This window comes from Pantherophis guttatus, chromosome 7 (assembly GCF_059756535.1).
Source record: "Pantherophis guttatus breed Tessera chromosome 7, ASM5975653v1, whole genome shotgun sequence".
NCBI lineage: Eukaryota > Metazoa > Chordata > Lepidosauria > Squamata > Colubridae > Pantherophis > Pantherophis guttatus.
Genome location: NC_142069.1, coordinates 75,828,130 through 75,840,516, shown reverse-complemented (window position 1 = coordinate 75,840,516; position 12,387 = coordinate 75,828,130). Strand labels below are relative to the sequence as shown.

Genomic DNA, 12,387 nt, shown 5'->3' with positions numbered 1-12,387 from the left:
GAAGTGAGAAAAGCAATCCCCAACCTCTAAGATCTTTTCCTGCACTGATTTTGATTTTATACCGCATACCTTTCCCTATACATAAAAGAGGGTGTTTTTTTTCTTTGTGATGTATCATACAATATTGTTCATATTTATCTTCATTCATAATAGAATATTAAAAACAGATATCTAGTCATTAGTGATGATGGAATGTGAATGCTTGTATTTATAAACAAGATTTGAATTGTATCTCTGTGATAAAGGATTCCACAGAAATTCCACTATTCATGTTAGAGTGCTAAAATATCATAAGCAGATGCTCCATATTAGCATTAGACCAATATTATATATATTTATCTTGCTTGCAGATGCCATCAACATACACAAGTCATCTTGAGTTTGGGCTTCAACCCAGCTATACATTCTTGATTTTATTTGTTCCTTTTTTCAAATACTGCAGTTCTGAAGAACAAGCAGTATGTAGATACACAATCATATCAAGCATAGATACAGAGAGAGAGAGATCAGTTTGATTGGCTAATATTAACCTAGAAAGTTGGAGTAATTTAGTTATTGGACTAATCTAGTAGGGTTTTTATTTCTTATGCTCCGTTCAGATCATCTGCTTTTTCCAAACAAACAAAATTTCAACTAAAAAGCTTATGAGAAGTACTATATGATAGGAAAATGGCATTGATCAGCAACATAATCAAGCTTCATTACTTGGACAACATATATTATATCAGCAACACAAAAGATATGCATACTCCATTGACTAATTGATTGACTTTATATCATCTTCCTCTGTGAGATCCAGATGGTATATGCAGCATTCCTCCAATATTTCCCAGAAATAATGTAACTGATATAATTGAGAAAGAATAAGCAGTATGCTTATATGACTGAGGGCAAACTCACTTTTTTGAATCATAACCAGCACCATAACCTTTGTAGCAGTTACCTTGCAGACTTTAATTCAAAGTTGGTGGTGTTACATCAGAGAAATCACTTCAGGGGTGAAATGCTCCCGGTTCAGGCCGGATTGCCTGATCCGGTAGCGATGGCGGCGGGTGGTTCGGAGAACCGGTAGCAAAAATCCCTGTCCCCCCCCCATGCCCAGCTGAGCCACGTGATCATCAGACACTTTTTTTTTATTTTTAAAAGCATTTTTTCTTCGGCCGAAAAAAATGCTTTTAAAAGTAAAAAAAAAAAAGCCTCTGATGATTGTGCGGCTCAGCTGGGATCATCAGAGCCTTTTAAAAGAAAAAAAAAGCCTCTGGTGGTCAGGCAACTCAGCTGGGATCGTCAGAGGCTTTTAAAAGCATCTTCGGCCGAAGAGGTTGTAGAAAAAATGGTTTTAAAAGTAAAAAAAAACACCTCAGCCCACTCAGTCACATTACTCCCCCCCCCCCGCCAAGCCATGCCCATAGAACCGGTAGTAATAAATTTTACATTTCACCACTGGGTCACTTAACTATTTTGCCTAGAATCCTCACCTGAATTTGTTGTTTCAGGGATTTTGAGATGTACATAGTTCACTTTGGGTGGAAAAAAAGTCCTCTTTATACTCTTCTCCAATTTTCTTCCTTCTTTCCCATCATAAACCACACCATTCTCTCCTTCTCCTCCCAAATTCCCAACTACCTTTTCTACTGCCTGTTTTGCAAATAAAGATAAATTCTATAGGGCTGTTGAAAGGCATGTTTCCTTTTGACAAAGCTTTGGACAAAGGATCTTTGCATGGTCAGAAGCTTCCAGTGGAATGCCTTGCCTTCAGAAGTTGTTGGTACCTCCTCACTGAAGGATTTTAAAAAGAGATTGGACAGCCATTTGTCTGAAATGGTATATGGAGCTTGACCACGGGGTTGGACTAGAAGACTTCCAAGGTCCTTTCCAACTCTGTTATTTTTTAAAAACTACTCTGCAAGCCGATAGTGGTAGATTCATGATGAACCAGTGTATGAAAAGAGTGTACGCATTATTTGGTTTACTAGATGAAATAGACAAGTGGCATAGAAAAACATTCATGTTGTTGGAATTTTTCAATCACTCTCTAGTACAGTGTTTCTCAACCTTGGAAGCTTGAAGATGGGTGGACTTCAACTCCCAGAATCCCCCAGCCAGCGCTGCTGGCTGGGGGATTCTGGGAGTTGAAGTCCACCCATCTTCAAGCTTCCAAGGTTGAGAAACACTGCTCTAGTACTATAGACCAGTAATTGAGAGAGGCCAGCAGAGGCATAGGACATAACTTGACAGGACACCTTCTTGAAGAGGCTCAGAAGAACGATCTCATGCAGTGCCATTTCCGGCCTCCAGAGGGCCTCCGGGGGAGAGGCCATTTTTGCCCTCCCCAGACTCCTAGAAAGGCTCTGGAGGCTGGGGAGAGAGAAAAATGGGCCTTCCCCACCACCACCACTCCGAAGTCCTCCGGAGGCAGGAAACAGCCTGTTTCCCTACTTCTGGAGGGCCCAGAAGGCTGCCGGAGCTGAGCTCGCATGCCCACTCTTCTGGCTACACGTGTGCCATAGGTTCACTATCACGGTTATAGGGCACTGCACACCAGAGAAACTAGACACAAGGACAGTTTTTTCCCGAATGCCATCACTCTGCTTAACAACTAATTCCCACAACACTGTCAAATAATTTACTAAGACTGTATTACTATTATTCTTCTCTTCCTTCCTAGTATCTATCTCTTCCCCCTTACTACTATAACCATGTTGCTTGTATCTTTCAATTTATATTGTTTTTATTTGTTCCTAGTACAATTTGATAGCTTATTAGTAACCTTGATTATCACTAAGTGTTGTATCTTTTTATTCTTGATGAATGTATTTTATTCTCCTTATGTACACTGAGAGCATAGACACCAAAGACAAATTCCTTGTGTGTCCAATCACACTTGGCCAATAAAGAATTCTATTCTAGTCTATAAAGAATTCTATTCTATTCTTCAGAGCCAAAGAAGTTTCTATGATGATAAATGAAATGTTTTCAAGGAAACAAAAAACAACAACAAGAAAGTCCAGTTGCCTTTTGGAAAAACACCTTTGGGATGTAGAAGAAAATGGTGGAGGGATATAGCCTCTTTTTACCTAAATGTTTCATTATGAAGTTTTGAAAAGCTGGCCCTAGTCAGCTGAACTAGACAAACTCCCAAGTCCAGCAATATATTGCAAATTAAGAGGAGAAGAACCAAGGAAATCAAGCTCTCTACCTGAAGGGAAACAGCATGACTTAGCCAATTAATCAAGTTAGCAATCAGGGCTAGATAAATGAGATGGCTTTTGTAACTGACTCCTTGGGACAACCAGTGTTCAGATTTACTACCTGACAGTCCATCTTTATGCTGCTGTTGGGTGATCTGGACTGGAAATGGACTATTTTTGAATGTTGAGATTTGTGTCTCTGAACCAGGACTTCTTAACCTTTTTGTATCATGGATCCCTTTGAAAGTCTAATGACATTTACACCAGTGATGAAATCCAATTTTTTTTACTACCGGTTCTGTGGGCGTAGCTTGGTTGGTGTGGTGTGGCTTGGTGGGCGTGGTTTGGTGGGCGTGGCAGGGAAAGGATACTGCAAAATCTCCATTCCCACCCCTCTCTGGGGCCAGCCAGAGGTGGCATTTGCCGGTTCTCTGAACTACTCAAAATTTCCGCTACCTACCGGTTCTCCAGAACCTGTCAGAACCTGCTGGATTTCACCCCTGATTTACAGACATCTTGTCCAAAAATGTATTTAAATACATAAAATTGAAATAGACATTAATCATATCACAGTGGAAACCAGTTTAAAGAGAGCTGACATACATTTATCAAAATATTTTTAAATCAATTATAATTAATACAATAATGAATTTATTGATTCATTAACTTCATAACAAGACAATACCCTTTTCAAGGTATAATAATTTTGGGCAATGAGATTTATTAAACCAGCAAACATTTTTGGAGTCTACATACATTATTGAACAAAAATTCAGTTAGAAGTTAATGAATATAAAGTTGTGTTTGTAGCGTGCTTTATTAATAGCTTGTTACTAATTTTGATAAAAGACTTGTGGACACAACAAATGCTTTTAGTTTATTATCAGAAGCTTATTATATACACACAGTAGCCAAGACATAACCCAAACTTTGGACTCAGAACTGCTGCTAGTTGAGTGAAGATGAGCCTTGGTAGTACAGTGGTCTAAGGCACCCTGTTATTAAGCTGGTTATTAAGACCAGCTGCCTGCAATTACTGCAGGTTCGAATCTCGCCAAGGCTCAAGGTTGACTCAGCCTTCCATCCTTTCTAAGGTAGGTAAATTGAGGACCCAGTTGTGGGGGCAATAAGCTGACTTTGTATAAATATACAAAAGAATGAAGGCTATTGCTTAGTGCATTGTAAGCTGCCCTGAGTCTCCAGAGAAGGGCGGCATATAAATCAAATTTAAAAAAAAAATGTTTCAAGATCAAACCAGCCATGTCTAGCAATAAGTGTACTCTAAGAGGTCTGTTCCAGAGGTGGGTTTCAGCAGGTTCTGACAGTTCTAGAGAACCAGTAGCGGAAATTTTGAGTAGTTTGGACAACTGGTAAATACCACCTCTGACTGGCCCTGCCCCTATCTATTCTCTGCCTTCCGAGTCCGAGCTGACCAGGAGGAAATGGAGATTTTTCAGTAACCTTCCCCTGGAGTGGGGTGAGAATGGAGATTTTACAGTATCCTTCTCCTGGAGTGGGGTGGGAATGGGGATTTTACAGTATCCTTTCCATGCCACGCCCACCGAGCCACACCCACAGAACCAATAATAAAAAAAATTGAAACCCACCACTGGTCTGTTCCAATCATGGAACCTAACATTTATGATACTTATTTCTAACCCATACCACTATAGCTATCACTGTTTTTTACCTATGTGGCTATATAAATGCTGTGTATCTTAATTTCAAGAATTTTTACTTATAGCCATTATGAATTTTCATATATTATTTTTTGTCTTTTACTCCTTCTCTTTTACAGACAGGTTTAACCTGTGTGTGAAGTGACAGCCTCTGTTAGACATCTTTGGCTGTTTGCTTTTCTGTCGACTGTGGAGAAAATTTCAGCCAAAATTATAGCCATTTGTTAGCTAACCTTTTAGCCACCTTAGGTCTGACTGATTTTGTTGCTGCTAGCATTTCTGAATTTTCAGCTAAGTACCAATTGACGCGGGACGCAGTGGCTCAGTGGCTAAGACGCTGAGCTTGTCAATCGAAAGGTCAGCAGTTCAATAGTTCGAATCCCTAGCGCCGTGCAATGGGTGAGCTCCCATTACTTGTCCCAGGTTCTGCCAACCTAGCAGTTCGAAAGCACATAAAAAATGCAAGTAGAAAAATAGGGACCACCTTTGGTGGGAAGGTAACAGCATTCCATGTGCCTTTGGCATTCAGTCATGCCGGCTACATGACCATGGAGATGTCTTCAGACAGCGCTGGCTCTTTGGCTTTGAAACAGAGATGAGCACCGCCCAGGGGTGAAATGTTCCTGGTTCGGACCGGCTCAGGCGAGAAGGTAGCGGAGATTGAGGCTAATTCGCCGAACCAGGAGCAATGGCTGGCTGGCCACACCCCCGAACCGGTCCACGGCCCGCAGTCCTGCCATGCTTGCCTGCCTTCTATGCTGCCTTCCTGGCGTCCCGGTGGCCAGCTTGTGAAGGCAGGCAAGCAGAAGCCCATGTGGAAGGCAGGCAAGCATGGCAGGGCTGTGGGGAAGGAGCTAGCAGCTTACTTGCCTCCCACCACCACCACTCAAGCAACGTCTTCCCTGCTCAGCCCTGACAAGCTATGCATCCATAGCAATGGGGTTGTTTTGTTCGCCGCTGTGGTGCTTCAGGAGGGCAGGTGGACATGTTCATTATAGTTGTCAGCTGCAGACATCCGCCTGCCCACCCGAAGTACCACCTCGGTGAACAAAACACCCCCATTGCGCTGCACCTCCTTCTGCAGCCAAACGCGCCCAGCCGTGCATGCCCTTTTCTCAAATGGGCTGTGCATGGGGCACTTGGAGAGAGAGAGAGAGCTCGAGAGAGAGAGCTCTCCAACCTCTGTTTAGTGTGTGTGTGGGGTCGGGGGGGAGAGAGGAAGGGCGGGAGGGAACGATCTGAAGCCGAGGCACCCAAACTTCTGGCAGCGGCGCGGGCGGCTTCTGAGCAGCCCTGAGTCAGCCAGCTCCACTTGACCTACTACCTGAGTCTCGCCATTCTCCTCACCCCCAGCTCACCCCACTCAAGCAGTGGCAGGCTCTGCAGGACAACAGGACCTCTCATTTTTCCCACAGCACGGCATACGCTTGCTACCTCTGCTTGTCTGCTTGCAAGTGATGATCTTCTGTGCTTCTCTTGGGATGCTGGTGCGGGCACCATGGATGCATAGCTTGTTGGGGCTGGCCAGGGAAGCCGCTGCTTGAGCGGGGTGAGGGTGGGGGCGAGAAGAACGGTGAGATTCAGGGAGTAAGTCAGGTGGAGCTGGCTGCTCAGAAGCTGCCCCCGCCACTGCCAGAAGTTTGGGTGCCTCAGCTTCAGATCGCTTCCTTCCTTCCCTCCCTCCCACACACACACACACACACACACTGAGAGAAATAATTATTCCTGTAAAAAGCATAACTCGAGTAACGCCATTTTAAATGCCATGTTTTACCTGATATAATCTGATTATATAATTTGGTAGTGAGGACATGAGAAAGGAAACTGTTGTTCCTGAGATGCTTATTTTGCAGGATATGTGATGCATATTTTTGAGGAAATGGATGTTCTGGTAACATTCCGAAATGGGCCTGAGGAAAAGCCTACAATTGACTACTATTATTATTATTATTATTATTATTATTATTATTATTATTATTATTATTATTTTATTTCTATACCACCCTTCTCCCGAAGGACTCAGGGCGGTGTACAGCCTATTAAAAGCACAAGACAAACATCAATTAAAATAATTTAAAATTATTAAATAATTCGGCTCAATTTAAAATCCCAGAAATTTAAAACACCCAATTTAAAATTATTATGTTGATAGCCCAGCCTGGTGGAACAACATTTAGCATGGAAACATCTGTGTAGGATATTTTCGTACGATACTGTTGGAAGAGAATTTCCAGGGCAGAACATGTGCCAAATATGTTATATAAGATCTGAAACTGATACTCTAGGGAATCGTGTGTATCATGTTGTATTGGGCTTCTGTATCCTGAAAACTGTATTTAACTTGTGTAACCGAAGTGGTCAGTGTTCCTTCCACCCAGGAAGGAATCCTTTTGCAAAAGTTCATAATAAATCTGCTGATGTTTCTTGTTCCTGCTCTCTGTTTCACTTATTAAATGGTAATGCTTAATTCCACATCTGACACACACACACACATACACACAAACAGAGGTTGGAAAGCTGTCTTGCTCGCTCTCTCTCCAAGCGCCCCATACACAGCCCATTTTAGGAAAGGGCAAGCAAGGCTGGGTACATTTGGCTGCAGGAGGAGGCCCAGGTGGAAGGTGGCTTTTTCAGCAGCATCCCCCTCCCCTCTTTGGATCGCCCTGCAAGGGGGAGGCTCTGCCTTTGCAGAAACGGGGTGGGCGGTTTGTACGGAGGATTGGTAGGGGGGGATGCGCGGCCTTCCAGAATGAAGAGCAGGGCAAGAGAAGGCTCCGAGGTTTGCCTGGGCAGTCAAGCCAGAGGGAAACTCAAAGCGTTGGGGGCTTCAGAAAGGCAGAATGTGCTTTTGTGCAGCTCCTGGCTTCTGTGACATTCTGTGAAAGACAGAATGTGCTGCTGTTCTGTGTCAGAATGTGGAGCTCCTGGCTCTAATGGTGAGTGACGTAAATGATGTCAAACTGGCCACGCCCACCCAGTCACATGACCACCAAGCCACGCCACACCAAGCCACGCCCACAGAACCGGTAATAAAAAAAAATAGATTTCACCCCTGGCACCGCCCCCTAGGGTCGGGAACGACTAGCACATATGTGCGAGGGGAGCCTTTACCTTTACCAATTGCTGCCATCCTGAATTGCCATAGGAGCTTCAGCATCTCATGGTATTTTAGCCTTTGGCTGGGAGGAGAAAGTTTCATTATCGGCTGCTAGCTGGCTACAGGCTTTCAACATTTCTATGGCTGTTGGGCTCAGCCAATAACTGAGCTTCCGGCTGCAGAAGTTTTCATTAATTAATTCCATTCCTATTTTACTATTCTGGGTTGGTTGAAAAATTACAATTCTGGTTTTTATTGATTGATTGATTGATTTGATTTGTATCCCACCTTTATTACTTTATAAGTCATTCAAGGCAGCGAACATACATAATTCTCCTTCCTCTTCCTATTTTCCCCACAACAGAAACTCTGTTAGGTGAGTTTAGCCAAGAGAGAGTGATTGGCTCAAAGCCACCCAGTCAGCTTTCATGCCTAAGGTGCAACTAGAACTCACAGTCTCCTGATTTCTGGGTCAGCACCTTAACAAAACCGGCTCTCCAAAACACATATAGCAAAAACATGTGTAAAGCTTGGTTTCTCATGTAACATTTGAACTATTTTGAGTTTTGTTCCATTAAATCACAGCCATGGCAAAATATTTGAATGGAAAGTTTTGTCCTGACTGTGAATCAAATCACATTTCCTATTTTTTGTAACCTTGATTAGCATTTCGCTCACATTTCTTTGTTACATTTTTTTAAACCTTTTTTTTAAAATTAGTAGTGAAGAGTCTAACAACAAAAATATGATAATAATACAGTGATAATGCAATAGAGTACATTGTTATAGAGATTAAAATGTACTAAATTAAACTGAAGGAAACCTAAAGATTCATACCATATGGATTCACAAGTGACTCAACTTTTAGATTGTTTAAATCTTTCACTCCTTTGTATTTAGACCATATAGAAACATATGGCTCTATTTTCTCATTTTTACGATGTAAAGATGGATTGTACATCAACACTGATGTAAAGTAGGCATCAAAGCAGCCACATTATTCATTCAGATCAGGATGTTTCAATACAAGAGCTAACTTCTTTTCCCCTAATGTTTGTTCCAATTATAATAAGCGCAAACACTACAATTTCTCATTGGAATACAAGATATTCATTGAAAACTTACTGAGTTGGAAGTAACTTGAGAAGGAATATTCAAAATTAATTTTCAAATATATTATTTTAGTAGCAGAAAAAAATGGTTTTCTAAGGTTACAGCTATGCAACCTTGAATTTCAGAGGGAATTAATAGGGAACAACGCATTTTTCGCAAAACTTGAGTAACTTCAAATTTACTTGATCTATGTGGTCCTTTATGTATTCTCTATAACATAGTTTTCATTGCAACAGATAGTTTGAAGTTTATTGTTAAATCTTGCTTTTAATATTCATTCTTATTTTTCTCAATGTATTCATGGTAGTGTTAAAGTTCATTACTTAAAGGAATTGTGTAGCTTTTTAAACCATTCTAAAAAAAAAACTGCTCAGTTGTCTTTCAGAATGTTAGAATTTACTATTGCATTAAATAGGACTGAATCTTAAGTTCAAAACTCATCTCTTAAATTTCTCAAATACTTTTTTGAACATCCATTGGACAACATATTTAGAGTTATTCTACTCTCAGATGAATCTTTTATTGATCTCATATCCTGGAAAGTGAAAGCAAAATGAATTATTTGTTAAAATAGAAGACATGGTAAATGAAATGAAATTATTTCCTGCAAGGAGAATAGTTAATATTTATATCCTTAAAGTAAAATGGATAATTAATTCATTTAAATCTGAATGACGCACAGATGAATTCAGTCAGAAGTAGAGCAATTTTATAAATATCTGGCAGTTCTTGGCATACATTAGATTACATCTTTCAGTAATATTTGCTTTCAATATTCAATACTTGGCTTTCAATAATTTTTGGAATTTGTCAATATTTAATAGAAACAGTTGATTACCACATTTTAATTTACTGTTATATTCTTTGAAAGGTCTCTTAGAAGTCAGGTGTAAGAATGAAAATACATGGATGAAGCCATCTTTGATTAAAAACTGTATAGTGAAAACAACTCAGGATTTTTTCCCTTCAAAATATTAATCATAATCTTGAATATATAATATATATATTATATATATATATATATATATATATATATATATATATATATATATATATATATATATATATATGGACAGGTGAAAGAAGCACACTACAGGTGTATACATATAATATTTGTCACTTGAGTGCTTTGGCTTTTGTAACTGGATTTCTTCTCCCTTCTCCAAACAGAGGAAAGAGGTGGAAAAAAGAGAGTGGGTAAAAGATACCATCTAAATAAAATGAAAAATAAATTGCTAAATATTCAGATTTGGGGGAAGTCATCTGCCTGTGTCAGTATATTGGGTATACCACTTAGCTGGTGATGTAGCTGTTAGGTATTAGAGATCTGATCCAGCATAGAATAACTTGAATACTCTTAGAACCAAATAAGAGCTTTGGTTGGACTTCTTTTTTTCCAATCAAAATATGCTAAAGGTACTATTTCACTGTTATTGAATGCTGCACATGGCTTAAGTATGACTAAGGGTTGTAGGCTATATCTTTTGTATATTAATAAAATGCATTGTGTGAAATTATATTTGACCAAAGTCATGGGGGATGATGGAAGTCCGTATCTGTTGGAATTCACTATCTATTTTAATGATTATGGCACATGGAATATTGAAATTTAAAGTGTGAGAGAATTTGAGTTCTTAGAGTGTAATAAGGAACTTGAATTCAATGAAATCAGAAAAAGTGAAATAGTAAGTCTGTGTTTTGTTTGGTTGTGTGTGTGTGTGTGTGTGTAAAACCAAGAAAAAAAGACGAAATAGATCATCCACATCACTTGTGGAGTGATGTTGCTCAGATTCGGGAATGAAAATTATGAATATTTCATAATTATGAATATATATATAATCAGAAACTGTGAATTGGACTTATTTAGCTTGCTAGAGGTGCATTTGAAAATAGGAATGAATAGATAAATGATAATTATACTCCTGTTAATGATGATCTTAGAAAAACCAGATATGATTTTTTTTAAAAAAAAAAAATTACCTTGCTTTTATTGTTTGTTTGTAAGTAGCTCAAGGCAATGAACATATATACTATTCCTTCTTCCTCCCGTTTATTTTGGGAAATAATACAGTCACTTCCAGGATCTGAAAATGTTTAATTTTCATGTTTAATCCCAGTCAAGTAGATTTGTTGATCCAGGAAGTCATCTCATTTCAAGATTATTCCATAATTAACTCTGGATGCAGGTCTGAGCATGGAACAGAAGCTACAATTGTTGCATTTGTGGATGACATACAGCAGAACTTAAATGCAAAGGAGTAAATTTAAGTCCTTGTTGTCTTGGATTTCCAAGACACTGCTGGCCTGAAGCCTGTTGGCATTTCACCTTGTACATTGTAATCTAACTGGTTACCTTCTATACTATTCCATACATATAGAATTCCCTATTTCATGGCATAAATCTTATAAATACTTTACACATATTTTTTCTTGTTTTGAACCAATAAGAAAATAAATCCAGGCAACTCTACCTTGATGACTGAGAATTTTCATCAACATATTTTACACAAACTTTAGAAGGGGGTATATTTAGATATAAAAAATCTTTAAAAAGTAATGTGGTTTACATTATTTTGAAGAAAATTACTTTAAATTTTCCATTATTATTTCATAAACATATAAGAATATAAAAATGAAGTTATTCATTTTCTTCTGACATAAAATTATGTTAGTATAGTGGGAGAAGATTAGGTCTTTTACATCAAAGACAAGTTGCGGGTTTACTTTTCCCATATTCACCATAAAATATGCATCTGATAATTCAAATAGTCAAATCTAAGACTAGAAGTTCGATTAAAACTGGATGTCAGAAAATATTTTGATTATGAACAAGTTTGATGCAACTTAGCAACCACTGATACTCTCTTCTTCAAAGGTTAATTGGTGGTTTTATTTTATTTTACTGAGCAGAATTCTACTGAAATGCTGCAACACCAATCATTGGTCTCATTACTAGAAAATTGCGTACTACTTTTGGAAATCTCAAATGAAGGGATATTTATTTAGGGGTGTGTTTTTTTTTTAACAAAAACACTTTTTAACAAAAGTGACAATGATTGGCAAGTAGTACTTTAATATCTAAAGGCAAAGACAACATTTATAATTCTACCTTAGTTATAATAATAAATATGACAAAACTATTTACAACATCATGGATACTAGATTTTGTATTCAATGAGGGTGGGATGAGGAGAAAGAAAGTTACATTAGAACCCCAGTGATATGTCTTTTTCTGAAGAGGGTTTAAATTCCATTAGAGAACTCTGAGTACAGGAGTTATAGTAAAGCAAGAGTCTTATGTATGAAA

At 38.9% G+C, this 12,387-nt stretch overlaps 1 protein-coding gene across 7 annotated transcripts in view; it reads left to right on the top strand.

Moving 5' to 3' along the window:
• Positions 1-12,387, top strand: part of TAFA5 (TAFA chemokine like family member 5) — a 439,448-nt gene that overhangs the window by 310,780 nt on the left and 116,281 nt on the right. The window lies entirely within an intron of this gene.